The 27,624-nt window shown below is 54.8% G+C and overlaps 1 protein-coding gene and 1 long non-coding RNA gene across 22 annotated transcripts in view; one reads left to right on the plus strand and one right to left on the minus strand.

Annotated features, from left to right (window-relative positions):
- Positions 1 to 27,624, minus strand: part of TNS1 (tensin 1) — a 210,284-nt gene that overhangs the window by 42,260 nt on the left and 140,400 nt on the right. The gene's annotated exons all lie outside the window — the stretch shown is intronic.
- Positions 17,014 to 21,657, plus strand: LOC306656940. The gene is made up of 2 exons (XR_013762679.1): positions 17,014 to 18,957; positions 19,004 to 21,657. It is a non-coding gene; the product is annotated as an uncharacterized lncRNA (long non-coding RNA).

Consider the following 27,624-nt stretch of genomic DNA (forward strand, 5'->3'; position numbering starts at 1 on the left):
AGAGAGCCGTGTCCATCATGGGACCATTCATTCCTGAACGGTGACGTGCAAAGCACACTCATCCCTCCACAGCACATCTTGGAGAGTTCCTTGAATTCCTGCTCTGGGTTAGAGGTAGACGCCAGGAGAGGTAGGCTGCGCCTTGCACACAGAGGTTTCAGCGCCCCTGAGGACAGCCTCGGCCCAGGGAAGTGGGGGAAGGGCCCGCGAGGCGGTGAAGGGTGCGTGCAGAGGCGGGTGGGGCTGTGGAGAGAGGCTGAAGGCAGGGCTGGGATTCTCCAAGACGGGCTCGCCCTCCAGCCTCCACCGCCAAGTTTGGCTCAATACAAAGAATTTTCTAGAGCCTTTCAGAAATACAGCACCATTCATTCTGCCCAGTGCCACATTTTCTGAAGTCTCTCCCATTTCCTCCCCCAGCACTGTCCCCACCTCATGGACCCCTGGCCCACCACAACAAGCACAGCCCACACCAAGCCTGCAGGAACGGGTACCAGTCCAGAGCAGGGTGGCAGTAGGCCCACCAGAGGGCCAGCCAGGACCCCTGAAAGGCTGAGCTGAGACGCAACTGACAAAGCCTGCAGTCCCTTGCCAGAGGGGACAGGCGCTCCCTCTGCAGGGAGCTTGGGCAGGGGGCTCGGGACCAGGGTGGAAGGAAAACACAAAGGCAGAGGTCTTCACTGGGGAGAGCACTCCTTTTTGTTTGCAGACAGCTCTACGGACCCCCAGGACTCACTACAGGAAAGAGGGAGTGCTGGGTGGCTCCAGGCCAGGGGGCTGACTCAGGAGCGAGAACCGCCCCCACCCCAGGAGCTCTGCGATTTCACACCCTGTACAGTCAGCACCGCAGCTCCAGACCCGGCGCACACAAGCACACTCACAGAGCACGGCCCTCCCGCTGCCATCCAGCTCCCAAAGACTGCGCCAACCCCAGCCCAGACCCAGCAGCCACACGCTGAACCAGGACCCTGAGGCAAATCACCAAATCAGAAACACTCGGGCCCCATGCTCCCAAGGTGACCCACACTCAGAACCACGGCCAGCGCGGCATGGTGAACGGCAGCGGCAGTGCGTGCTTCCCCAGTGCCGACCAGGTGTAGGCACTGCTCGCAGGCGTGGTTCTAACCCTGGGAGGCAGGTGGCACCGCAGCTCATCTAAGAGCAGAACAACTGACTTGCCCCTACCAAGCACCTAGGAGAGCTGTGCCCTGCAATCAGAGCCGATCCCCCTGAAAGGCTGCGGAATGTGTCTTCTGCTGCTTTCCTTTCACCTCCTCCCTCTCCCTCCCTCTCTCTCTATTTCTCACACACACACACACACACAGCAGAATAAACACATAAAAGGCAGCGATACCCCAAAATAAATATTTAAATTTAAAGCCACAAACATTTCAGAAAATACAAATGTTCTTGCCATGCCCAAAGATCAGCCCTCAGGCCAGAAGTGACAGTCTCTAAAAATAAACCCTCACACAGAAGCCCGCGGCCAAAAACAAGTGATCAGACGACCACAAAACAGGAACGTCCTGATCAACACACACACACAAACCACTGCAGCCGAGTGACATCACCAAGGGCCAGCGCAGAGGTGCCCGATCAGGCACAGACCCCACACCCCTGTGGGGAGGGATGCTCTGCCAGTCCTGTGCTCTGCAGAACCAGCTCTGACCCCAGTTTTCCCTGAGGCTTTGGGACTGCAGCCAGCCCCCGATGATATGGGGCCAAAGGGTTACTGTGGTGGCCCTGGGTCACAGGGTTAGGGCAAGGTCTGAACTGGCGGGAGGCAGGAGGGAGCGTTCCCACTGATTCCTACCACGGGACATCCTGGCCTTCCTTGCGCCTTCTGGCCAGGCCTCATTCTTCATAGATTATGAAAATGTCAATATTAAACCTATTCCACCATGTAATTTATCCCCACATGGGCTACTGTTTGTAGTGAAATCAGAAACAGTAACTGCTAAAGCCACTAAGGCATTGTAAGAAAATCGAAGAGGTATAAATTGTTTAATTAATTCCCATTTGTTAAATGCAAATGGAAATGTTTCTTGCTGTCCTCAAAGAAGGGGCCAGTGGCTCCTGACTGCCCAGCACTGGTCACAAGAGCCACACACTCCAGGCCATTCTGCATTGCACTGAGTGTCCTCCTCTTTGTACCAAGGGCAGAATCAAGGACACGGAGGCCTGCCCAGTCCCTTGAGGGCTCTGCGGAGCGCCCAGCTGATGGGCGTGACCTGTGGAGCAGCGTCCCTCCCCCTCCCGCCGAGATGCAGGTAAGTACCCCTCCAGCCACACACACGCCCGCCCCTCCCTCTCCCTGTCCTCCATGACCACATTAAGAGCTATTTACCAGGACCACAAGAAGCCGGAACACAAGGTTGGTTTCAATCCATCAAGGCAGGAAGGGCAAAGGAGAAAGGAGGACAGAACGAGGACAAGGAGTGGAATCAGGTGGGGAAGAAGAGGAGAGGGGCTTGCAAGGGGAGATGGCTTCAGGGGCCCCCAGAGCCGTCAGGTCCAAGACCCAGCAGCCTCCACAGGATGGGCCAGGTCAGGCCAAGTCACCAGAGGTAAGGACTTGGTCTCTCAGAGGGAATGGGGATGGGAGAGAGGGGGTCTTGGTACTGGCACAGGTGGCAATGGGACAGAGTGGAGCAGAAACCCAGTTGGCAGGCAGCCCAGGGTGCAGCGCTCCCAGGCCCCGCCCCCGACATCCTACCTCCTGGGCCTTCTCCTCACCATTTCTCTAGGGAACGTGAAAAGTCCAGTCTCTTCGAGGCCCTCTCGCCTTGTCTGACCCGCTCCCCGCCCTCCTCGGCAGCAGCTGGAAGTCCACGACTCCACCCCTGTCGCTATTTGATTACACGCACCGAGGGGCCCCTATTCCATCCTGGCCTGATCCAGATGTGCGAGTCATGCTTTTGGAAAGATCTGAGGAAAATCCCCAGCTGACTTGGACGTGGACCTACTCCCTGAGGCTCCCGCCCAGCCGTGCATTGCACGGAGGCGTGTGTGGCCCTGGAAGGACAACACCAGCCAGGACGCAGAGAGGTCCACGCACACGGTCTGGTACACTTAAAAAAGAACAAAAGAAATAAGCAGGGACGCTAAGGTGATTTGGTTTTAGAGCAATTGTGTTCTAATTTTAATGCTCATAAGAATCTCCTCCAGGGAGGGTCAGAAATGTAGATGCTGGGTCACTTGGAGACCGGGTGGGGCCACAAATCAGCATTTTAAAGAGGTCTCCTGGGGTTAGGGCACACAGGTGGACGGGGTACCTCGAGTCACCCATATGCAGGTGAACAGCGCTCTAGACCCTGAGAGGAAGCCCCCCTCCCACTTCCTAATGAGAAGCAGGAAGAGTTTCCTTTAGGTAGATGTTAGAACAAAAGCCCAGCTGGGAAGCATAAAGGGGGCCACCAGGTTGACTGAGAGAAAGGGACCCTCCATGATGAGGACTCCATGAGGAGAGACCCCTCCCCCACCAACCAGCAGGCCAGGTTTGAACAGCGGGTGATTTATTGAGGGTTTCAGGATGGGGCCCTTGTTGGTAAAACGTCCTTTGGGTCCATATCCAGCAAATGACAATTCATTAAAAGGCATCACCCAGCGTAGCAATGACCAGCCTGCATGGAAGATCAGTGCTCTGCCAAGAGGAAGAGGCACGGTACCTTCCCAGGGCACAGGCTGGCGGGGCAGGGAATCTGAACTCCTTAAAAATAGGTGTTGGGAGTCAAAGGTCATGTGGGTCTGGAGGTGGGTGAACTTTGGTGAGAAGTGGGGTTGGGCCAAGAGGCAGGCAGGACAGCAAGTTCTGGACCCATTACCCTTTTAGCCTCAGACTACCCCAGCCATGGGGGGAGGCAGGGACTAGGGCTGGGGTGGTGGAGGGAGTCAGAGGATGGCACTGGGTCCCAGGGAGGCCAGAAGGGCTGTGGTTCTGAAGAGGAGACAGAGGGGAAGTGTGTCCTTCCAGCCAACCCCTGTGGCCAGACACACCCACTGCTCAGAAAGATGGCCCCCATCTTAATTGGCTCAGAGAGCCTGCAGCAACCACTTAACTGGCCCGCGCCTGGCCCCAGAGCTGTTGGGTAAAGAGGTTGAATGTATACTTGCAAGTTTGCCGAGTGCTAGGATCCAGCAGCTACGTGCCCTGGGCAAGGCCAGGCGTACCCAAGCTCTCTGCACACTTCCTCTGTCCATTCTGCCCACCATCTTCGATAGCTCTCACCATAAACAGACCTTTCATCACCTGGCCCTGCCTGCCTCCTAAAGCCTCAGCTCCACTCTCAATCCCAAACACCCTCCACTCCATTCTTACTAAACTATTTATATGTTCTTCCCTGTGTCTCGGCACATGCTCTTCCCACTCCTGAAATGCCCTTCCTCATCTTACCCCTGAGACTCCTGAACTCCCTGGCAAACCTCTTCATCCTCCTTCCAACTCAGTCCCAAACCCTTTCCTACTGACCTCCAAACACAGGTCAAGCTCTGCCATGTTCCCACTGTCCCTGGTGTCCTCTCTCCTGTGGCACCCACTGCACGGTCATCACTGATGTCTGTCTGTCTTCCAGAGGCTGAGGGCTCCTTGAGGAAGGACCTCTGTTTCTCTCTCTCCCGAGGGCCTGGTTCCCAGAGAATGCCATTTACAATGTGGTCTATGTGAATGGAGCCTCTTGGAATTCAATGTTCATTTACATGGCTGTACAGGACGGTCCTACCGAGCCTGGCACATATTATAAATGCTTCTTGAATTGTCACTGAGACAGTCTTCTTCCACTGCAATGCAATGGAAAATGAAGGGTTCTAGGTGGACCCCAAGCTATTCCTAAAGGGAGGTACTATGGGCAAAATATCCAAGAGTGGCACATTCCTCATATTCTACAGAGGAGGTCCTTGTAAACTGGCTGAGCTGGACTACTCCATGGCATCCCCCGTGGGCTCCCCAGCCACATTCCAGGCTAGCAGACATTAGCTCTCCTAAGCCAAGGACCTCTTGGGGTTTCTGACGAAATCCTAGAATAATCTTTTCTAATACACACATGCACACACACGCATGTGTGCACGTGCACACACACACACACACACACACATATTTTGCACATAATTTAGGGAGTTAATGGACACTTCTAATTCTATCAATCCCAGGTTAAGATGTACTCATCTAAAAGTAAGGGTACAGCTTCTGGGGTCCCTCTCTGTCATCTAGGACATGCATGAAGGATACCATCCTCTGTCCAGAAGTGAGAGAGCATACAGGACAGAAGCCTTCCAGCCAGCAGGCCTGAGAAGCATCTGGCCCAGAGCACCCCAACAGGTTTTACCTGGCTTGGGGTCAACATGAGGAGGTGATGCGGACTGAGGGGACCAGATCGCACCATTCAGGGCTCCAGCAAGACCGAGGTACTTCCTGAGACATCCTGGCATGGACAGCAGGGGCCTCCAGGACTCAGTCTGGAATAATCCTTGGCCTCTAACTGGGCTGACTTCCTGCCCCATGCCAGCCAGCAGGAGACTGAGGCAGCCCATTATCACCACCATTAGAAGAGAATGCTGGAACTTCATAAAGGGAATGAGCTTCCCCAGGGGCTCCAAAGATGAGCAGAATTGGGGGTTGAGAGAAATCCCCAAGCTCCTGAAGGGGACCCACACAGAGGACACACAGCCTCTGAAACAGGAAAGCAGCAGGAGGAGGGTGCCGCCCAGGGGATCCAGGTCACACAGGGAGGAGGCAGGGGGACAGGCAGTCCAGGCGAGGCCTGTCTTTCCCTGTTTAACAGCACACTCTGGAAGGGACCATGGCATTTTCAGAGAGTGGACAGAAGGGAACGAGATTCTTCTCAGAGCTGCTGTCAGTCTCTTCACAGGTGGCTCTGTCCCTGTGCAAGCGACCTCACCAGTGTCACCTATAAGCCAGCCTCTGTGAATCCAGGGAAGATGGGCCAAGTGAGCTTCTCCTGGCCACATCTCCATCCTGCTGAGGCCAAGAAAGAAAGAGGGAGCAGGGAAGAGGGAGGCCTGATGATCTGGCAACCCCGTCTGCATTCAGCCTGGGGCCCTGACTCGAGAAAGTCAGCCTCCAAGGAAACAAAACCCAGACCCCTGCCCTCCTCGCTGAGCCCCCAACCTGGGCGACAGACCCTCGGGGTGGTGGAGGGACCTCAAAGGGGCTCCCGGAACATTTTTAAAGCATTGGAGCTTTAAACAGAAGGCCCAGAGGGTCAATCCATTCCCTATACACTCCCCATTTTACGGGCTGACAGTGAAGCTCAGCAGGCTCGGGGACCCCCAAGGTCACCCAGCAAGAAACTACCCAACCGAGCGGACTCCTGGCTCAGATTGGAGGGCTCCTGACACTAACAGAGCTTCAAGGGGAAGACGGGGGACCACGGACCCTCTGGATAGGACCTATGGGGCTTCAGTCCAGTGATGTGACAGATGTGTCCCCAGGATCCCCTCAGGAAGGGAATTCCCAGATACCAGTGGACTTGAACTCACACCATGCCCTCCAGAGAGAGGGAGTAGGGGCAGAAGACCTGATCTTGACAGTGACCTTTATTTCCCTGGTGACCTGAGGAAGCAGGACCTGGAGGGTGAGCAACCTGCTCTGGTCACATGCCAGCCCAGGCCTGCAGAACCGACACTGATTCTCGGTCGGCCTCCCGACTCCGGCCTGGCCTGCACCCTGCCCGGTGCTAACACCCGAGCCGGGGACACCGCTCCCCACTCGCCTCCTGGGCACCAGATATCGCAGGCACACTGGGAGGGTAAAAATAGCTCCCAGGCCCACAACCACCCAGTCCTTCCCTGCCAGACCAGGACGCTGGCATTCAGAGAGCCCTGGCCAGGGGGACAGTGGAGCCACCAGAGTCCTGCCAGCAGAGCAGGGAAGAAAGCCGTGAATGGGAGCCCCAGCGGAGGACAGTGGAGAACCCTCAGCACTGGGGTGCCCCAAATCTCCAGCCACACAAAGGGGGTCACCCACACTTCTGCCACATGCCTCCGCCTACCCCATTCTCACCCAAGATGGACCTCTACCCCAGACATACCGTCCTTACCACCCAGCTCCCCGCCCACCAGAAGGCAGTGGCTCTTACCTGGCCCAGGGAGCAACAGCAGAAGGGGACAGCAAGGTCCCCCACATTCACATCCAAAGGCACCCGGAGGCCACGGCCCTACCCAGCCTCACACCCTTCCCGGGTCCGGTGGAGGCACACCCGGATCCCCCGGGCACAGAGGCGCCCCCGCCCTGGCCCAGCAGAGAGCCACACGGGACACACACAGGCCAGACAGCTGCAGGGCAGCGCTTACCCTCTGGACGGAGAGGGAGAAGGGAGAGCGCGGCTGCGATGAGCTCCTGGTGCCTGAAGTTTCGAATATTCCTACATGGCTGCTGCTCAGAGTGCGTGGGTCCTACTCGGGCTCCCTCGGACTGTCAGGGTGGGAGGAGTCAGTGCCGCTCGCAGCCTGCCCATGTGCGCGCACACACACACACGCGCGCACACACACACACACACACCCTCTGCTCTGGAGCTCGCTCTCCCCCTCTCAGCTCACTCTGGCTTGTAGGAAGCCAGGAGGATAAAACTCTGTCTGTAATTTCAGCCAGCTGAGTCCCCAGGGCTTCACTTATCATCCTGCAGCTATGGAGTTCTTGAATGACATCACAGTGGCTTCCCGAGCCCTCCAGCCGGCAGTGAGAAGTGTCCAGCCAGCCCTGCTCCCGCCCAGCCCAGCCCCAGCCAGCGCCAGACCCAGGCAGCCCAGCACCCAGTGGACGAGCAGGAGACAGACCCTGGGAGCAAACGGAGACCGAACCCCGAGCAGACGGGCCCGGCGTGCGAGGCCGCAGAGAAGGAGCCCTCCTAGGAGGGTATTGAGATTTATTTCCCCAAATTTTCCACATTTTTTTCCCATTCTCAGCAAATGGAAGGCGGAACAGATGACAACAATTTTCCAGCTGCTGAACAATAAGGTGGAAATCTTTTCTGCCCCCCCTTTCTTTCCCTCTCTCCCCACAACAGGGCAGAGTCTGGAGCCAGGACACTTCCTTGGCTTAGAACAGGAAAAACACAAAAAGAAAAACCCTGCGAACCCCGTGCATCCCCGAGAGGCCTCTGGGAGGGGGTCAGGAGGCCAAAGCCCCACCCACTGCCAGCGTTGCTCTCAGTGCAAGGCTTTGAATTCAGCCCAGTGACCTTGACGCCTTGGGAGGCCTAGCTCTGGGGTGCCAGTGGGCATCTCCAGGTTGCCCGAGAAGCCCGACTGACCCGCTGTTCCCATCTGTGGAAACCAAATGGTGGAGAGAAAAACTTCACAGGCCTCAGAGACTTTGCTTGTCCTTGCAGGCCACCAGGAAGACCCCAGTTAGCCTGTGACACCGAGTGCTTTTGCAGCCCAGGGTTACATAGCCTTGCCACCCTGGTGCCCAGAGCTTCACAGCCAGGAGTGGCACTGAGGTTCAGGAGGGAGAGCCAGCCAGGCCACCTGCCTCCCCAGCTTGCTCGACTGAGCTCCAGACACTTCCTCCTTCACGCCCACCCCCGCCCCCACCAGCATCGCTCTCTGGCTGCTGCTTCTTAGGTAAAAGGGAAAAATAAGGGAAAGAACAAAAATGCTACCCATGCCCTGTGTGACAACCACTGCCCTATCGTCCCCAGTGAGATGGCCAGGGGAAGGGGCAATCCAGGGCCAAAGACTTCATTGGGCCTTGTTGTTTCTGCCGTGCTGAAGAGGGAACAAGGGCCTCACTCATGCTAGGCGGCACTCCTCCGCTGAGCTGCACCCCAGCCCTTAAGAATGGGGTGAGGAGGGAGGGGCAAGAAAAGGGTCCGAGGCCTCAGGCTCCAAACTGGGGAAGAAGACAATTTGGCCGAATTATTGTAATGATCCTCTCACCTCCCTAGAGGGTTCTAGAACTAAGCAACAAAGTACAGGTTCTCGAAAGCGTTGAGGTACCCCAGTCCACAGCCTGTCCCCACCCAGCCTCATCCACGACACCACTAGCCTAGGTTCATTTGCATGCAATCTTCATATTTACTTCCCCATCTATATGCCATCTGTATATTAGAAATTTTAAAAACAAATTTAACTTGAACTAGCCCTAAGCATCAAGATCACAGATTTGGTGTACAAAGTACATATATTTTTCCTAACACGCATTCACATAAACCTAAAATCAGCTCATATGTAATAAGCAGCCTGACCCATGTACTATCCTTTAAAAACCCCATCATACTAGAGCACCAAAAAATGCCCACCCCTCCGGTGGTTCTTCACCACCATCCAGGTACCGGCTGCACTGGAAGGAATTCCATAAACACCCTGATCCCCTGGCCCCACCCTCGACCTACAGAGACTGAATTGTCAGAGGCGGTGCTTGGGGGTCTGAATTTTAAAACTCTCGCTGGCTGAGCATGATAGCCAAGTTTGGCAAAGTCTGGTCTTCGCTGAACCTAAATATTTGCAGTTGTGCAATCTCACTGTTCCCCCAAAGGCCCATTTCAACTTTTGGTGGCTGAATCAGGTGGATTTTAACACAAGGAAAAAAAAAAAAAAAAACCCAACCCCGTGCTCCATATTCTACAGTAACTGTCCTTATGGTGCCCTTGGGGTGGCTCAAAAAAAGCCAGATCTTCCCCACGAGCATCCTTCATATGAACATGGTGGGGGGTCCTCCTGAGTGGCTCCTTTGATGAGTCACCCTCCCAATGCCCCACCAGGCCTGGCTTCAGACACCCAGTGTAGCTCTCAGAGGCTCTTTGTCACTCTGAAATGAAGAAGCTGCACGCAGCCCCTGTAAGAAGCCCAGCAGTCCCATCGCCTCCCGCTTTCTGGAAACCATGCTTTTGATAACACAGCCTAAGATTATACCTGTCCCTTTTCATTCATGCCAGTTCAGCATCTGCCAGGAATATGGTGGCCAAGAACATGGCACCTCTGTGACCCACATATATCACAGGCACATTTAAGGTTTAGGACACATGATTGACTTGCTCTTTCTCTGCTAAAATAAAAACCATGGCATCAAATGTCCAGCAAAGAGAAGAGTCTTCGGAAATGGTCCAGACTCCAACGATGTGCTGTCGTTCAACCAACACATACTGCCCCAATATGTGGTCTGTTCTGTCTCCAGAGCACCCCTGTGCTCCCTGAGACAGCCCTGAGCAGGGCAGTGTTATAAAACACAAGTTCACAAGGCAGGTAGCAGGCCTAGAGGCCTTCTGAAACTTCCTCAGGCACCCAAGAGTCTTTGAGATCCCAGACTTGCTACCGCCATGGGAAGCCAATCCGGGCCATTTCCTAGAATCACAACTTGATCAACCCAGTGGACATCCTGAGCTCACCAGCCCAACCCCCATCTCAGCCCTTATTCTGTCCATCAACTCTGGGAGGGAGAGTTTCCCACAGCCACAAACGGTCAGTGCCAGAGCCAAAACTGCTACCCAGGGCTCCCCAAGGGAAGTCCTCCCCACTGCCAGATCTGGGCCAAACACCCTGAGAAGGATGACTGGAACAGTACCAGGAGCCCCAGCACTTAGGAACCACAAAAGCTCCAGATCCAGCCATGCAAAGAAAGTGGAGCCCTGTCAGCAACTCCCAACTACAGGTCAAGCAGCTTCTCACTCCCTCCAGGATGACTCTAGCTAGGAGAGCTGAAGCTGGGGACCCACACTGAGGGTCTTCTGGAAGGAAGGAAGCCCAAGCTCCATGGGCCAGCCATTGGGAAGCTCAGCTCCTTCCTGCGACGTTCCTTCATTACAGGCGGGTGTGGACGCATCCTCCCAGGCTGGGCTCTTTCTCCTGCTCATCAGGAACAAAATGGCTGAGTGTTTTGATTTCCAAGGAGCCCCAGGCCAGAACAGGAGCAGAAAGCAGGACACAGAAGAGCTACTTCACAGCCTACAAGGGGGAGAGGGGACATCAGCAGAGAGAAGAGGGTGGAAGGGAAAGGTGATCCTCAGCCGGGTGATGTGTCCCCAGGAAACAAGTGGCCATGTTTGGAGACATTCTGGGTTGGCGCATCTGAAAGGAACACTAGTGGCATCTAGTGGGAAGAGGCCAGGGGTGCTGGTCACCCGCCTGCAATGCACAGAACAGCCCCCCCACAAGCAAATATGGGGTCCAAAATGCCTCTAGTGCTACAGCTCAGAAGCCCTGAGCTAAGTGGCGGGTGGAGGGAACTGGCAGGGGAGACCTCAGACTCTTCATTCCGATTTCAATCCCAGCTGGTCACTAACTAGTTGCTTGGCCTTCGGCAAGTGATTTCCTCTTCCTGGGCCTCTGTTTCCAAAGGGGTGACGTGAGAGAGAAGAAGGAGAAAAGCTCTGAATTCTAAAACTTCTGGTTCTAAGGAGAGCCACCAAGAAGGAGAAAGGCATGGTCAGAGTGCAGGGCCCTCCCCAGAGGGGGCCCTGGCAGCCTGTCAAGGGTCCAGGGAGGAAGGAAGGGCCGTTGCCTGGGCTGGGCCCAGCACCATGTGTGTGTGATGGAAATGTGTTCCCAGAGGCCCCTGGGACCTTCTCTCCTCCTCCAGCCCAGGGGACCTGAAGAACTAGAGCTCAGGGCTGCAGGACACCAGGGCCCCGGCCTTCCAGGGTCCCACATGCCCTGACTAAGAAAGGCAGTGACAGGGCCAGGTTCAGAGCATGTTCCCCAACAGCAGGACAGGGTCACTCAGGCAGGGAACTGTCAACTCCCAGGCAGGTGTCCCGGTTGGACCGGGGCAGGGGTCACCAGTCACCGCCCTCCTGCGTCCCCTCACCCCCACTGCTCGGGGTGCACAGGCATCTCAGCAGCATCCTTGCCTGTGGAGTGTGGAGGGAGAAGGGGAGGGGCTGTGGGGCTTGGGGAGCAAAGAGGAGGGACAGCATGGACGGAGGCCGGCAAGTGACGAACTCCGGGCCTAACTTCCGCCGCTGCCCTTCAGGGGCTGGAGCCCCTGAGGAAGCAACTGAGACTCCCTCGAGATGATGATGGCAGTCTGCTCCCATCCCTCCTGCTTCCCAGAGAAGCAGGAACAGGGAAGAAGACACAGTGTCGGAGCTTGGGGGCGCCAACAGGCAGATCACAGTGGAGGCCGGCAGCGAGACCAGTGCCCAAACCCAGGTGAGTGCCACCCGCCAGAGGAACCCCCTGGGAACTGTACGCATTCCTTCTGAGGATGCTTCTGGGGAGGGCTCAAAGCACTGTGGAAAGACGGAGGACACTGCCCCAGGGCAGGTTTACAATTCCCACAAATCTCCACATGGGGATCAATCTCCATTCTTGACCCCAAAACAGGCCATTCTCCCAGCACCCACACATTAACACAGTTTCCAAACTGGCTGGACAGTGTGCTAATGACACGGGGCTGGGGTCCACATGGTTCTGTGTGTGGCGGGGTCTCACGGTTCCTTGCAGGAGAGGGCACAGTGGTAGTCTGCGTGGTCTGCTTCCTTTCTCAAATAGGTCCATCCAGGGGCAGGTGGAGGTGACTCTCCCTGGCCCCGAGGCTAGGGGAGACCGGAGCCAGGGCGCCGGCCTGGTCCTTTGCACCCTGGCATCCCAGGAGGAACGTCCATGGTTCTCAGAGGCATGTTCAAATAGAGGGGGCAGGGAAGAGGAAAGATCTGAGAAGCTCTGAGCTTTCATAGCAAAATCTGACCTCACTGCCCCTGGAGAAGGGGAAGAACAAACATCAAAGGATCTGATGCTGCTAACAATTTTTCAAAAAGCAATCCAAGCAACTCAAGGCAGACGTCTCAGACAGGCAGCCAGGGCATTGACTTCCGGAAAGATGTGAAGACAGGTTGGTCAGAAGCTGCCCACCCCAGCTCTGTGGCTGCTCCCCAGACCACAGGGAGAAAAGGGTCTGGGGATGCATGAACCAGCCCTGGCCCCAAATCCTGGAGGAAACAGGCCTGGAGGGCAATCCACAGACCTGCCCTCCAAGGCTGGATGCCCATGTCTCTGGGGGGGTCTTCTGGGTACAAATAATGATTGAGCCAGAAAAGGGAGGCAAGAGAAAGGGAGTTTGGGGCAAGATATCAGAAAATGCCAGGACCTTGTCAGAACCCTCTAGAAGTTGTCTTGTCCTTCCATGGTCCCCGGCCACGGTCACTCATTCCACCCAGATAGATGCATGAGACGGAAGGACTGCCCTCAACTTCAAGGAAAGCTAGTCTTGCTACCCATTCCTGTGTCCAAATCCCCCAAGACAAGAGAGTTCTCCTGGTATCAGACGTCCATCCCTCTTACTGAGGCCGAAACCCAACCTCCAACTATGCCCGCACATCTCTAACCGGCTGCTAGACAATAAACCGAGCCAGAGAAAGTGTAGTCCATCAGCAAGAGCAGCAGACTTGGAATCAAAGGGTCAGGGTACTCAGGGATGAGCCTGGGTGGGCCTCAGTGTACCCTCTGTGCAATGGGAGAGTACAACCAGATCATCCTAGTTGTGCTGCCCAGCTCTGGATGCCCAGGACCCAACCCAGACGGATGCTCAGCCGGGCACTGCAGACACTGGAGGCCTGTTTCTCCTCTCCTTCTCAAGTTTGGCTTGAGGACCCAAACTTATCCATTGCTATTTCTGCAGCAGCCAGGGAGCCCCTGGGGTTGGAGAGGAACAGTGGCTTACAGGAAGTCTGTAAATACACACCAGCCTGCAGAGGTCCCGAGGGCCACGCAGGGCAATAGAGGCTGATTTATTTTCATCAGTGAAATGCTGAAACTCAATCCCAGAGCAAGCTGACCCTGCAGACGGCGGCAGACACTCCCCACCTAGAGCAGAATTAGCTAGCCCCCAGACTGCAGGCCTCGCCCCCGGGACTGGCGATGGGAGGCAGAGGAGAGCAGGCCAGGGTCAGCCAGCTCAGCCACCATGGCTCTAGTTCCCGCTGACCTGGCCGTTCTGCAACCCATCTGTAAGGGTCTCTAGGATGCAGAGTTGGACAGGCGGCCTTCCCATTTTAACTCAGTTCCTATTCCCAGGTCTCTCAAGTACCAAGATGCATGGGGCAGAAGGACAGGGTTCCTTGGGACTCCAGCCACTGTGAAGAAAAGGGGAGAAGGGAATGTTGAGAAATAGGAGTGTCAGAACGCAGGTTCTAACCCCTTCTGGTTGTGCAAATGCTGGTAGGTAATCTAACCTCTCTGTGCTTTTTTCTCCATCTCTGAAATAGGAATAAGACTAAGCTCACAGGAGAGTCACGAGGAATTAAGGAATATCTGGGTACATTATAATAGTCCACATAGAGAGGATTTACATAAGAGTTGGGGAGACAGATTTACTCCTAGTCTCTAGCCCAATCACTGGCTGGGAATGTCAGTTAACACAACCCTGACAGAGACCAAACTGCAGCTTTTATCAAAATTGCATATGCATACGTTCTTCCACCTCACAATTCCATTTCTAGAACTTTGTCCTAAAGGACTTGCACAAATAAAAAATGGTGTTTGCACAAGGTCATTCACAATAGCATTTACAGAACAATTAGAAGTAACCTAAGTGTCCATGTTATTCATATACAGTTTAAAAATGACTTAATAAAACCCTGTACCTATGTGCAGTGGAATATTATATAGTTGAACAAAATGAAAAGACTGTGTGTTATTACAGAAAGACCTTCACAACATAACATTCAGTGGAAAAGCTCCGGGTAAAAGCCAAATCCTTGCAATGGCTACCAGACCCTAAAGGATCTGGTCCCCATTACCTCTGACCTTGTCATCCATTATGACTCCATTTCAGCCACATAGTCCCCTTGCTGCTTCTCAAACGTCTCAGGTGGGCTCCTTTCCCAGGACCTTGGCACTTGTGCCCTTTGCCTAGAATGTTCTTCCCCAAGAATGGGCTTGGTGGACTTCTCCCTTCCTCCAAGACTTCGCTCAAACTGCCCCCTTCTTGGTGAGGGGGACCTTGCTTTTATAAAATTTCCACTCACCATCCCGATCCCCTATTCCTAGTCACCACTTATTCTGCTCTACTTTTCCCCAGAGTATGTATCACCTACTAATGTATCACCCTCCCATTTATTTATTATTTGTGATTTTTTATTGTCTGTCTTCCTCCTAAAATTGAATCCCCCCAGGACGGGCCTTCATTTCATTCACCGTCATGCCCTCAGCATCTAGAACACCGAGCAGCGAGCACATAGTAGACACTCAATAAGTGCTCACTGAGTGAGCGAGTGGTCACTGAGGACAGCCCGGGTACCGAAGAACACAGACATTTTGGGTTTTTTTCTTATTTTCTTTTTTCTTCAATAGTTGGTTCAAGGTTATGCCTCTAACCACATCTTTCTTTCCTGCATTCTGATATGCATTCTCAAACACAGGCTGGCCATCAGAGATGACCGGCACCAGGGAGGCAGGAGCCCTGGAGATTCACCCCCCATGCCTGAGCTGAAGGAGTGAGCATACCCGAGAGTGGAGCTGGCTTTTGAATGATGACAGGGAAGGGCTCACGGGCATACCTGGGGGCACGTGGTAGAAAGGACCTGGACTTGTAGCCAGAGACCATGGCGGAGGAAAGGTACTCCGGCTTAACCCTGGCGTGTGGTCTACCGAACAAGGCTGACAGTGACTTCCCGCGTGACAGGCACTGCGGGAAGTGCCCGCTGTGATCTCCTTTAATTCCCAGCCCATAAGACAGGACCGTCCTTCCCATTTGCAAGTGAGGACACTGAGGTTCAGAGAGGCCTAATGCCTTACCTAAGGCCAACAGAAGCAAGAGGCAGAGCTGGGACTTGGCCCCAGGCGGCCTGGGTCCTGAGCCCACACTTTCAAAGGTGAAGGTACCTCCCGGGCACTGACCTGCCCAAGGACCCATCATCTCCAAAGGACATGCGCTTCATTGCTTCTCAGGCACCGGCCTCCTTCATTTTAGTGGCCGCCTATTGCTGAAGCTTTGTGAGCTCAGTGACTTTGGCAGGGTCTTAGGACATCTTTTGCCAGGGAGAGGGGCACAGAGAAGAAAGAGAGATTTACAGGGGATGAATCATCCATGAACAGCAGGGAGGGGAGGGAGGGATACAGACAAGAAGAAAGGACTGATCATATGCCAGATCCCAGATCCACTGAAACCAGGTCCCCGAAATGGCCTCAGGACTGTCCATCAGGCAGCAAGCAGGGTCTGGGACCTGCCTAGAACCAGGACGGACGGGTTGTGCTGGACCTCCCCTAGAGGTCCAAGGGGCAGGAGAAGGAGCAGCAGATGAGACCAGCTCCAGGGAGGTTGCTGCCTCTTGAAGGCGGGTGGAGAGACGGGCTCACAAGCCAGCCAGGCCAGTGAGCGACTGGACTTTTCCCAGGAGCACACCAGCCACAGGGAGCACTGTGGCCAGCAAGACTCCTGCCAGGGAGGAAGAGGGCCAGGGCATGCCAAGGCAGGGAGGGCACCCAGGCCCGACCATGTCCAGCAAAGATTCTCCAGAATAATCCAGAAAGAGAACCTTCCCTGCTGAGGGGCTGGATTCCGATGTGGGCTGAACGAACAGGCCAGAGGCTGGCAGACTAAGGGCAGAAAGACTCATCCTGGGAGCCGCGCACCCCACCAGAGCTGGGGACGGCATCCACCTGGCCCTGCCTGGACAGAATCTGAGTGCCCAGAGGAGTCTCCGGGGCCCCGGCTGGAAAAGCGATCGGCCGCGCATCTGTCCTGAAGGCCTGTCAGACGGCCAAGTGGACCAGGGCGAGAGATGAGGCTGCCGGCCGGCCAAGGCAGTTCTGAGCGCTCCCTTTTCTCTTATCCTCCTGGAAAAGGCTGCTCTAAAACTCGGAAAACAGAACCCAGCGGAGGAAGCTCCTCACCCTTCAGCAGCACAGGGACCGCAGCCCCAGGCCCGGCCAGGCGAGGCTGCCCGCTCAGCTCTAGGGGAGAAAGACCCCAGGAACTGGCCCCACTCGGCGCCGCACACTGCCTCTGTCCTCGCCTCCCTGGCCTCTGCTCTCCCTTACCTGCTTGTCGCCAGGTTTCCTAAAATCCTGCCCGTCCCCAACAACGGCCAGAGCACCTGTAAGAAAGGGCTCTGGCCCCGCCCGACCTCGAGACTTTGAGCAGTGTCCTGATGCCACTGTGAACTTGAGAGTAACTCTGTCTTCGGTGCCATCCCTCCTGCCAGGGCCCATGCATGAGCAGCCCCACTCCAAAGCCATTTCCTCCAAACACCAGGACCCCGGAAGCCATGGCCCTTGGCCAGAACCCTGCCCCACTGGGCTGATCCCCTCTCTGACACCCCTGCCGCCCACTTCCCCGTCTTCACGCAACACCTCAACATGACTTTCCAGATCCCAGGATGAGCTCGGTGCCCACTGCTTATAGTGGGTGATCCATTAAGTATTGAGGGAAAGGAGAGAGAGAGGGAGGGAGGGAGGGAAGAAGAAATGAAGAAAGGAAAGCAGCTTTAGTTGAGTAAGAAACGCATTGCACTAATGGACGCTTAAATGTCTTTCCTTGGATATGATTAGAGTCGCGGTTGGTCCTGATCCAACCAGCTCCTTGTGCTTGTCCACCCGTCTGGCAACAGCGGAAAAAGGGAGGGTGGCTGAGGCGGGGAGGGCATGCCTTGCCCTCTCTCCCGCCTCCAGCTGGGTATCTGAGCAACCAGAGGGCAGCATGTGCCAATCCAGCTGCTGGCTGAGAGCTCTGGATCCGCTGGGAGGCTCCAGCCTCCCACTCCACCCGATGGTAGAGATTACTGAGGACCAAAGGCACATTCACTGGGGAGGAGATTGGCTTACACGGAGACTGCACACCTGGCCAGGCCAGCGGAAGGTTCGAGGGCATCAGGACAAACCCAGCCCAGCCCTGAGCAGCACTGAGCAGGTGGCCAGCAGATGTTGGGTCAGTGGTATCATCTTTACCCACAAGGTCAGGCTGACCTTGTGTCCAAATTAGTCCACTGCTGATTCCGCTAAGTCAAAAGAGGTCTCACCTCTTAGGGGAGGAGAAGGAACCCAGAATCCTCCTCAGGCAGCTCTTCCTCCATGCAACCTTCCCACACTGAGATCCAACCCCTTGCACCTCAACACCTCTGCCCAAAAGGCAAGCCAATCTCCCTGCCATTGTCAATCCCCACTCTCACAGCTGGAAGTACTACCAAGTGGCTCACTCAAACTTCTGCTGCAACCCAAGCCATTTGTCCTGTATAATCTCATAGATCAAGGGCAGAAGCTCTCAGCAGCTGCTTTGAATTCCTCCCTTCCTGCCCTTCTCCCACCCACTTTGAAGTCACAGACCAGAAAAGCTGGACTCCCCAAGACTCCCAACAAAAATCTGCTTGATGCCAAATCCTATGTTCTCAACATTCACACTAGGAACTCTCTCGGTAAAGCCCTCGGCTCCACTACAAGCGGCTGGTGGATCACTCTCCCTGAACTATCTGGTCCACCTGCAGCCCTGCTCACTTACTGGTTTCTTACTCCAAAGTTCAGAAGGCAAGGATGTCAAATCCTGAGAAACTGCATCCAAGACACACATTCCCCCGACACACGCGGCTCCTGCCTCACCCAGAGCCAACCTCCCCACGGCCTGAGTGCTGCCCTCCTCTGGAGCCCAAGGCCGGCTTCCGGTGGTCTCGCATCATCCTGCCTGGGCCCTGGGGGTGCAGGCAGGCAGGACCACGTGGAGCTGGGTCAGCTGCAAGGCAGGACTCAGGGACTTTTTGGCTGCCCTGTCCACTGGGATCGGAAACAGATCCCTCTCTGTGTGATGGGCAGACTCTCCAGGCCAGTCCAGGCGCCAGCCCTATGGCTGCAAAGAGATCAGGCCCAACAACCTAAGGCAATTCAGGCTCTACATAAATACCCCTGTAGCTCAGGATCATGAAATGACAGGTCGCAGTGCGGATCCCTGATTCTAGTGCCAGGCCCCCACCCCTGGCAAGGGAATCCTGCCTTCCCCATTTCCATTAATATGGAAGTATCTGGGTATCCGCTGTGAAAGAGACTCCAGAAAAAGGACTGCCAAGTTTCAACAGTAAGGTAGGGGCCACCGTGCAGACCAGAAAAAGAGATGACTGGCATCAAGGAAAGACAACCACCCACGGAATGGGGGAAAATACCACAAAACAGATCCCATACGGAGTTTGTTGCCAGAATATACAAAGAATGCTTATAACTCAATAATGAAGACAACCAAAATTTTTGAAATGGATAAAGGATCTGAAGAGACACTTCTCTAAAGAAGGTACATAATGGCCTATCATGCATGCAAAAAGTGTTCCACCTCATTCATTGTTAGGGAAATGCAGCTCAAGTCCACAATTAAATACGGTTTCCTACCCACTAGACTGAAAGTAAGGAGGGTTGGTGAGGAGGCGGAGAAAAGGGAACCCTGATCTGCAGCTGCGAGGAATGCACCCCGTGCAGCCACTTTGGGAAAGAGTCTGGCAGGCCCTCAAATAATTAAGCATAGTTACTGAAGGACCCTATCTAGGAACCCAAGAGAAGCGAAAACCTAAGTCCCCCCAAAACCTTGTACACAGATGTCCATAGCAGCATTCTTTGTAATAGCCCCAAAGTGGAAACAACCCAAACTCATGAGCAGATATTCACGTACAGATAAAATAGATCACAATGGAATATTATTCATCAATAAAAAAATGAAGTACTGATACATGCTACAAGAGGAACAGACTCTCAAAACATCAGGCAAAGGCAAAGAAGCCACACACAAAAGACCTTGTGTTGTATAAGTCCATTTACGAGAAACATCCAGAAAACACAAATCCATAGAAACAGAAACTAGACTAGGGCCAGGGGTAGGGGCAGGAATGGAGAATAATTACCAAGTTATGGGGGTGATGAAGATGTTCTAAAATTATCTACCAGCCTAAATATGTTGATACCCATTGAATTATATAGATCATTTTCAACAGGAGTTTGGGCATTAAGTTACATCAATATGGCTGTTACCATTTTCAAAGAGGACGATGGTCAAGACCTCTTTTGTGGCTCCAACCTCTGCCCCAACGTACACACAGAGGTGCCAAAGAAGTGGTCAGCCACCTGAAGGGTTCCGGAGAGTGTGCGGTTCGGTGGTGAGTTCCACTTGCTAGAGGCGCCCCCCTGTCTGGAGATAGACAGGAGTGTGCAGGAGCCACAGGGCCCAGCTCACAGTCAGGGAGCCCAGGGACTAGGCGGGCACCACAATCCCAGCTGCCAAGACCAGGAGTGCTAAAGGCCAAGTGGAGAGAGAGCCACCCGGGCTGCCCCATATCCTGTCCAAGAAGGCCATCTGCAGCCACCAAGACTCCAGCAGAAGGATGCTAGAGGGAAACAGGGATGTCTGGGCAGAGAGGGGGACACGATCTGAACAGAGCTCCATGCATCCTCCAGGTGATGGAATGACAAGTGAGGAGCTACGAGGTGGGGGGGGTCTCCAAAACACCACAAAAGTGCTCCAAGGAAACCAACAGGCAGCACTCAGTGCCTCCAGAACTCAACCGTCTCTTCACCCATGCCTGTCTCCACCCAGGACACAAGCAAGGTGCCAGGCAAGCAAGGATGTTCCAGAATGTTCCTCCTTTCCTCTCTTCCTAACCCTGAATGTACAAGTCAGGAAGACAGAGAGAAAACCTACTGTGTCCCCTAAACACATACATACCCACAGGGCTGGGCAGCAGACAGGAGCTGACAACAGGAGGAACTAACTCTGAATGAAGGGCCAAGTTCACCAGCACTGGGCATGTTTATTATCCAACAAAGGATCTTTTATTACCTGAGTAACCAGAAAAGGGATGGGACCTGCTCTGATGTCACTCAGGGGCAGGAGACGCAGAGGGTTTGAAGGAGAGTAGTCAAAACGATGTGGCTTTGCCATCACTCCTGAACTTCTGCCCCCTGGACCCACTAGCTCCAACGGAGTGTCCATCTGGAGGTGTTTGGCAAGGATAAGCCAAGAGAATGTGCAGTCTGTGGTGCCCACACCCAGTCATCGCGCAGCCCGTCACTTCCTTGCTGCCCAAATCATCACCACCATCACCACCATCTCATCACCAGGGTTTTAAAGCTGGAATCCCCTCCAGCCCACCCTCTTCAATTCACTGATAAGGAAACTGACAACCAAAGAGGGGAGGTAACTTTTCCAAGGTCACAAAGCTATTTGATGTTAGAGGCCAGTCTCCAGCCTCCAAAAGAGTGGGGCTCCCAGAACACAGCCAGCTCCAGAGAGTTCCCCAAGAGTAGCGGGCAAGTGGGGATGTGGGCATTTTCTCAGGAGAGGTCTCACAAAATGCCTTCCATCATCTCTCCTCTAGGACAATAGTCGTAACAGACACAAGTTATCGCCAGCATAGTGTATACCAACGCTGTACTTTCCGTGTTCAATCTCGTTGAATCACAAACAACAATCCCATAAAGAAGGGACTATTCTTGTAAGCATTTTACAGAGAGGGCATTTGGGTCTCAGCGAAGCAAAACCACCTGACCAAGGAACGCAGCTACAAACAAGAGCTTACAACCAGGTCTGCGGATTCTAGAGCCACAGTTGTGGTCCCTACAGTACAGACAGTCTGTTCACCTGATTTTCAGCTTTCTATCTCCCATGCACAACTTCCCTGTCCCCTCTGACTCATTTTGGCCAGTGAAATGTGAACAGAAGGGAGAATATCTCTTCCTGGCAGCAGCATGGAATACACAGAGTCCTCTTCCCCTGGGTGGCAGCAATGAAGGAACATCCATGCAATGAAGTCATCCTCTGAAGCCAAAGTAACTATGACAAACACAAGCCGAGAGCCCTGCCTACCACCCTGGTCAGGTGGCATGGACAAGAAAGAATGCTTATGTTGGGGACAGCCACTGCAAATGGGGAGCTGTTTGTTACTGCAGCATCACTGAGCCTCTCCTGATCAATGTGATCATTAAGTTATTTCTTTTGCACTCGAGCTCATGAGTTGGGAAGGTCTGAGAGGGAAGCTCAGCTGGCCCATCTCAGTTCCTATAATCCATGAAAGGAAACACTGGATGAACTCAAAGAAACGATAAGCAATGTTGTCTACTCCAACTCTCTAATTTTGTCAGGAATAAAGAAGACCCAAAGAAAGGAGTCCCCGTGGACACACAGAATTCAAATCTCCTGCCTGGTAGGCCAAAGTCTGTCCCTGTTTGTCACTACCGCTCCATGTACTCTTCAGTTTCTCTCTCCTCAGTTTGCCTGTATGCTCTTCCTCTTCCCCTTCCTTTTTCTTAAAAACAAAACAAAACAAAAGACAGAGTCCTTGGACAAGCCCAGCTCAGGGGAAGTCACCACAGACCAGGGGTTCCTGGCCCCAGGAAAGAGACTTCCCTAGAGGCAAAAGAACCAGAGGAGGGGCAGAAATGATTTCTCACAGACCCTGAGGGCTTGGCCACAAAGCCAGGCCCCCTTGTCACCAGCCCCTGCTCTGCTGGGACTGCCCATGGGACCAAGGAAGGGCTTGTGGGTACTATGGTGGCAAAGCCCAGGTGGGAAGAATATCAGCCACATTGGCCAGGCCCAGGGTCTTGCTCCCTCCTGGCTGTCCCTGGCCTAAGCAGCCATCTCTCCACCCCTCGCTGACCCAGCACCAGCCCCTAGTCCCCATCCTTTCAATGACCCAATGCCTGAATAGGTCAGAGAAGGGGGCAGTGGAGGGTGGGCTGCAAGTCAAGGGTCTGGTGAGGCTCTGGGCTTCTCGGAGGCAGCACGCAGCCCACACCTCTGCTCTAAGACCTTTCCGAGAAGGCCAGCCCTGGAACACTCTGGAGGAATTTGGAAACGGCTCTGCGCAGCCTAGGCAAAAATGCCACCCACTCCCACCCATGGGGTGCTGGGGCCTGGGCATGGGGCTTCAGAACTCAAGCCAAGGAATTAATGGGGCTTCTGGAGCTGCAAACTGTGGTGTCAGCCAGGACACTGAGCTGGCAGGCTCCAGATCAAACTGGAGAGAGGCAGAGGCAGCCCATAAGGACGAGGTTGGTGGGGGCCAGATCCCTCCCCAGACTCACCCTAGCCCCTCACCTCCTCCCCGTCAGGACAGGGCAGGGGCATCCAGCGGCATGGGACCACCCGACCAAGGAACTCAGCTACAAACAAGAGCTTACAACCAGGTCTGCAGATTCTAGAGCCACAGTTGTGGTCCCTACAGTACAGACAGTCTGTTCACCTGATTTTCAGCTTTCTATCTCCCATGCACAACTTCCCTGTCCCCTCTGACTCGTTTTGGCCAGTGAAATGTGAACAGGTGTGATGGTCTGAGTTGTCCCCCTCAGATTCATATGCTGTCGTCCTAACTCCAGGACGACATTTGGAGGTTGGGTCTTCAGAGAGGTGATTAAGGTGAAATGGGTCACTAAGATAGACCCCACTCCAATATGGCCATTGTCCTTAGAAGACATTAGGACACAGACACACGTGGAGGGGAGACTGTGTGAAGTCATGGGGAGGAGACAGAATCCACAAGCCAAGAGACAGACCACCGGCCCTTGATGTTCCTGCTTCCAGAACGGTGAGAATCAATTCCTGCTGTTCAAGACCCCACTGCAGCCTGTGGTGCACTGTTACGGCAGCCAGAGTAGACAAGGCAGCAGCCCGTCAAATACCCAGAGGGCTCTACTAGGAGAGAGGGCAGGTCCCACGGTGGCAGGCCTTCCTCTGCCCCCTGAGCCATGGGTCTAGACGGAGATCCTTGCTATTGGACTTCTATCTCTTTCTTTCCACTTTGTGCTGGGGATTGAACCCAGGGCTTCATGCATGCTAGGCAAGTGCTCTGAGCCACCACACCCCCAGCCTCCTTTTCTTTTTTAAAACAGGGTCTCACTATGTTGCCCAGATTGGTCTCAAACTCCTAGGCTCAAGTGATCCCCTGACTCAGCCTCTAGAGAGGCTGGAACTACAGGCAGTACCGCCAAGCCCCGCCCACCTCCTTCTTCCGCTTCCTCAGTTCCCCGCACCTTTCCAGCCTAAGCACAGAGGAGCCAACCAGTCCACAGCATCCATCGCCTCTGCAGCCTCGGGTCACTACCCAGCAGCACGACTCCCCCTCCTTTCTGTGATTCTATTCCTGGCCCTGTCCTGGGTGGTGGTGGGCTCCCCATCATAGAACTAGACAACACCCTAAAGGAGCCCCTGTCAGGTGTGGGGTGGGAGGGCTGAGCTTTCAGGGAGGAAGGAATTCGGAGTCAAACACTCCTGGATCCAAGCATCGACCCTCTCTTCCCTCACGGCCCTGCAGGTTGCTGACCTCTGCAGGTCTGGATCAGGACAGTGGAGCTGGGACAGCCTGAGCCGAGCTAATGCCAAGGGGGCTCCCTTCACAGGGGTTCTGTGCCCTCAGCCAGTCCCTGGCTGTGGCAGGAGGGCATCAGACAGGCTTGATGTTCAACCTCAGCCACCTCAGCCTGGGCAGTCAGGTTCCTGAGCACCAGGGGTCCCCATGTGGACTTTTCTTCCTTCATTTTGCCATCAAGATTGATCGGGAATGTGCCCAGGAAGTGAAGGGGGCTCTAGGGCTCACGATGCCTATGGCTTAAGTTGAACTTGGAGCTCAAGAGGAAGGACCAGCGGTAGCTACAAAAGGATTCAACAGAGCAGTTCCTAAAGCGGTCAAGTCGGGGTCACCAGGAGCTCTGAGTTGAGTGTGGCCAAGAGAGGGGCCAAGTGTGGATGCAGGTGGCTCAAGGGGACGCAGGCCAGAGATGATATCTGCTCCGGGCCACATGGCCTGGCACCCCGCCACCTCCTGTGAGTTACCCAGTGGGTTCCAGAGGAACTGGCAGCCTCTCCTGTCCCCCTCCTCCAGCACACATGAAGCAGAAGGGGCGGTGGCCATTTCCAGCAGTGGCCCCATCTCACCTTGGACATCCCCCTCCCCGTACCTGGAGAAGCCAGTCCCTCCCAGAGCACTCCTGAGCACCCCTCTTCTGTGGGTGCCCAGTTAGCCCCTGAACTGAGGTCCTGCTAACACCCACGTTGGGAAACCTGTGGTCTCCAGGGTGTTACACTCCGTGTACCACCCACCTCATCTCTCCCTCCTTCCTCCTGAGAGGCAGCATAGAGGGGGGCCTGTCTGTCCAGGAGTGAGGGTTGGGGTTCAGAAAGGGGCAGACCCCCCCTAAAGCTCAGCGAGGACCAAGATATTGGCACAGAGCCAGATGCCCAGAATGCCCAGGGATGTCCTCCACCTTGGATTGCCAGGGTCAGCACCGTGGTTGGCTCCCACCCACAGCTGCCTCACCTTGCCTGACAGCCTTGAGCTGCTTGCTGGACCCGTCTGTGCCCGTCTCCCCAGCAGGGCAAAACAGAGCACTACCCACCTCACAGAGATGGCTCCGTCAAGTTCTCAGCACCAAGGCTGACACGTGGTAAATCAGCCTCCCTGCAGCCAGGCAGGTCTGCAGACCCGAGGCCACGGTCGTCACTGATGTGTCAGGTGCTCTTAGGAAATGCCACAGACCACTGCTGTCCACAGATGCTCAGAGTCTTGTTGAGTGGTTCCCGTTTTACAGCTGAGCAAACTGAGGCCCCAGGGGCCCGCATGTGGTCAAAGGATTTGAAGTCAAGTAGTTTGGCTCCAGGGGCTGCAATCTTAGCATCTGTACTAAACTGCCTCTCATGAAAGTCACCGCAAAAATCCCAGGGAGTGAGTCATACTGTCCCAAGTTTGTAGATATGGAAACTAAGGAAACAGAAAGGCTAAATGCTTTGAGCAAAGGGGTGGGCTATGAAGGAGGGAGCCGGGTCTGACTCCAGCAGTCGGCTCTGGAGCCCACGTGCTCACCCAATGATAGGGCACCTCCTGTAGCCTGCCCAGCCCGCCCAGGACCTCTGCAGGGAACAGCCAGACCCTCTCCAGCATCTCCTGAGCACCCCAAGTCTCCCGTCCTAGACCCCCTCACCCCAGGACATGTATAGGGGCACTGAAGAAGAGGGGTCCCCCTCAACCAGGGGGACACACAGGCCTCCTGCCTCCCTCTCAACCACCAGCCAGAGGAAAATACTTGTACCTCTGGGAGGCCCAATGGAGTCTTCCAGAAATGCCACCAACTGGGAGCAAGACTGGGGTAGTCACTGCTCCTGCTGTAGGACTGGCTCTGGTTTGCTCTCCGGGGCAGCCAGCAGCAGAGAGCACATGGGGGAGCAGAGTGGGCTCTCCTCTGGCGACTGTCACAGCCCTCAGCAGGCCGGGCCAGGGAAGGGGCAGCAGAGCCCTGAGCAGCCCCCCTCCAGGCAGAACACAGCTTCTCAGCTTCCAGACAGGAGCCCCCATCCTGTAGGACCAGCTGACCTTTAACGTCCCAAAGGTCCCGCTGGCTCCATCCCCCTGCCTGGGGGAGCAGATCAGAGGGGAGAGGAGGCAGAGCCAGCCCCTGCGCTCCTCCCGGCCTCCCAGGGTCCCCGGCCTTCTCTGGCTCCATCTGCCCTCCTTCCTTCCCTCAGCCTCATCCTCCCCACATCCACTCTTTCTTGCCTTTAATTATTTTACCTTTTATTCGCCTGGCACTTTATCGTTCACTAAATGTTTTTACATTCATCATCGCATTGAATCTGCATCAGGCAGCGGCGGGAAGCATTAAAAATTCCTCCAAATTGCCAAGCCTTCTTGTTAAAAATGCAAACATCCCCAGAAGGATGAACAAGGAGGCTGGCGGCCCTGGTCCCTCAGAGCTAGTTCATCTCATCCTCTGCTTTCTCCTTGGCCACTTGGCACAGTGGGGTGGCGTGCAGGGAAGGGTAGAGCTGGCGCGGGAGGGTGACACCCAGTGGGCAGGGAGGGCCAGGGTGGGTGTCTGAGGACGCTGGGCCCCGGGGGAGGAGAAGGCGCCGGGAAGGGGGCAGGGAACTCAGGTAGGTGGTGAGGACAAGCCACCAACTCTGCAGTGCTCACCTGAGAACGTGCCTCCCTCGCCCCCCTCCTCTGGTACCCAGTGCTCATTCTGATTCCTCCCCTAGGACGCTTTCAGAATGGAGCCACCAGGGCAGGAGATGATGCCACAGAGCAAGGAGAGCGGGGAGAAAGCCCATGGGCCTGGCACTCCCTCGCCCAGCACTGCCACGGGCCCAGAGTTCCTGGTGGCTTCCATGAGAGGCAGAGGCCAAGTAGTTTGGTGCTGGTGTCCTTTGAAAGGGCACACGGTGCGCCCTGGGGATAAACCCGAAGGTCCTGCCTTTCACAGTCTCAGTTACCCCAAGTGACAATAGGGGAGGGGCCAGATGATCCCCCCAGCTCCAACATTCTATAGTCCTGTCACCAAATCAGGAGAACAAACCTGAGACCAAACCCCAGGCAGGGCATGGCAGGAGTTCCAGAGGCTCCTCCCCCTCATGCATATTCAAATGAGCCAGATAAATAAATAGAACGCCCACATAACTCTCCAGAGCTGACCTGACTGGCAGCTGGCTACGTGACATAATGCTAGGTTTGATAGCTAAATGAGCCTGCATTGATTTCAGTTCTCAGCTTCCTGTCCACACTTCAGAGCTGGTGGCTTTGTTTCCAGCTCTTGAACGTTTTCGTTGGCCCTTGATAAAAGCTCACAGGCCCTAATGCTGCGTCTGCGCTCCTGGATCTCCGACCCCAGGGAACACTGGCAGCCGGCAGCAGAGGGTTTAAAAGAAATGTAACAAGTGCGGTGTTTGCAGCACAGAGGTATCGCAAGCTTCACATTAGGCCACCTCCTCCAAGGAGCCCT

The sequence above is a fragment of the Sciurus vulgaris genome, assembly GCF_902686455.1.
Source record: "Sciurus vulgaris genome assembly, chromosome: 3".
In the NCBI taxonomy this organism is placed as follows: domain Eukaryota; kingdom Metazoa; phylum Chordata; class Mammalia; order Rodentia; family Sciuridae; genus Sciurus; species Sciurus vulgaris.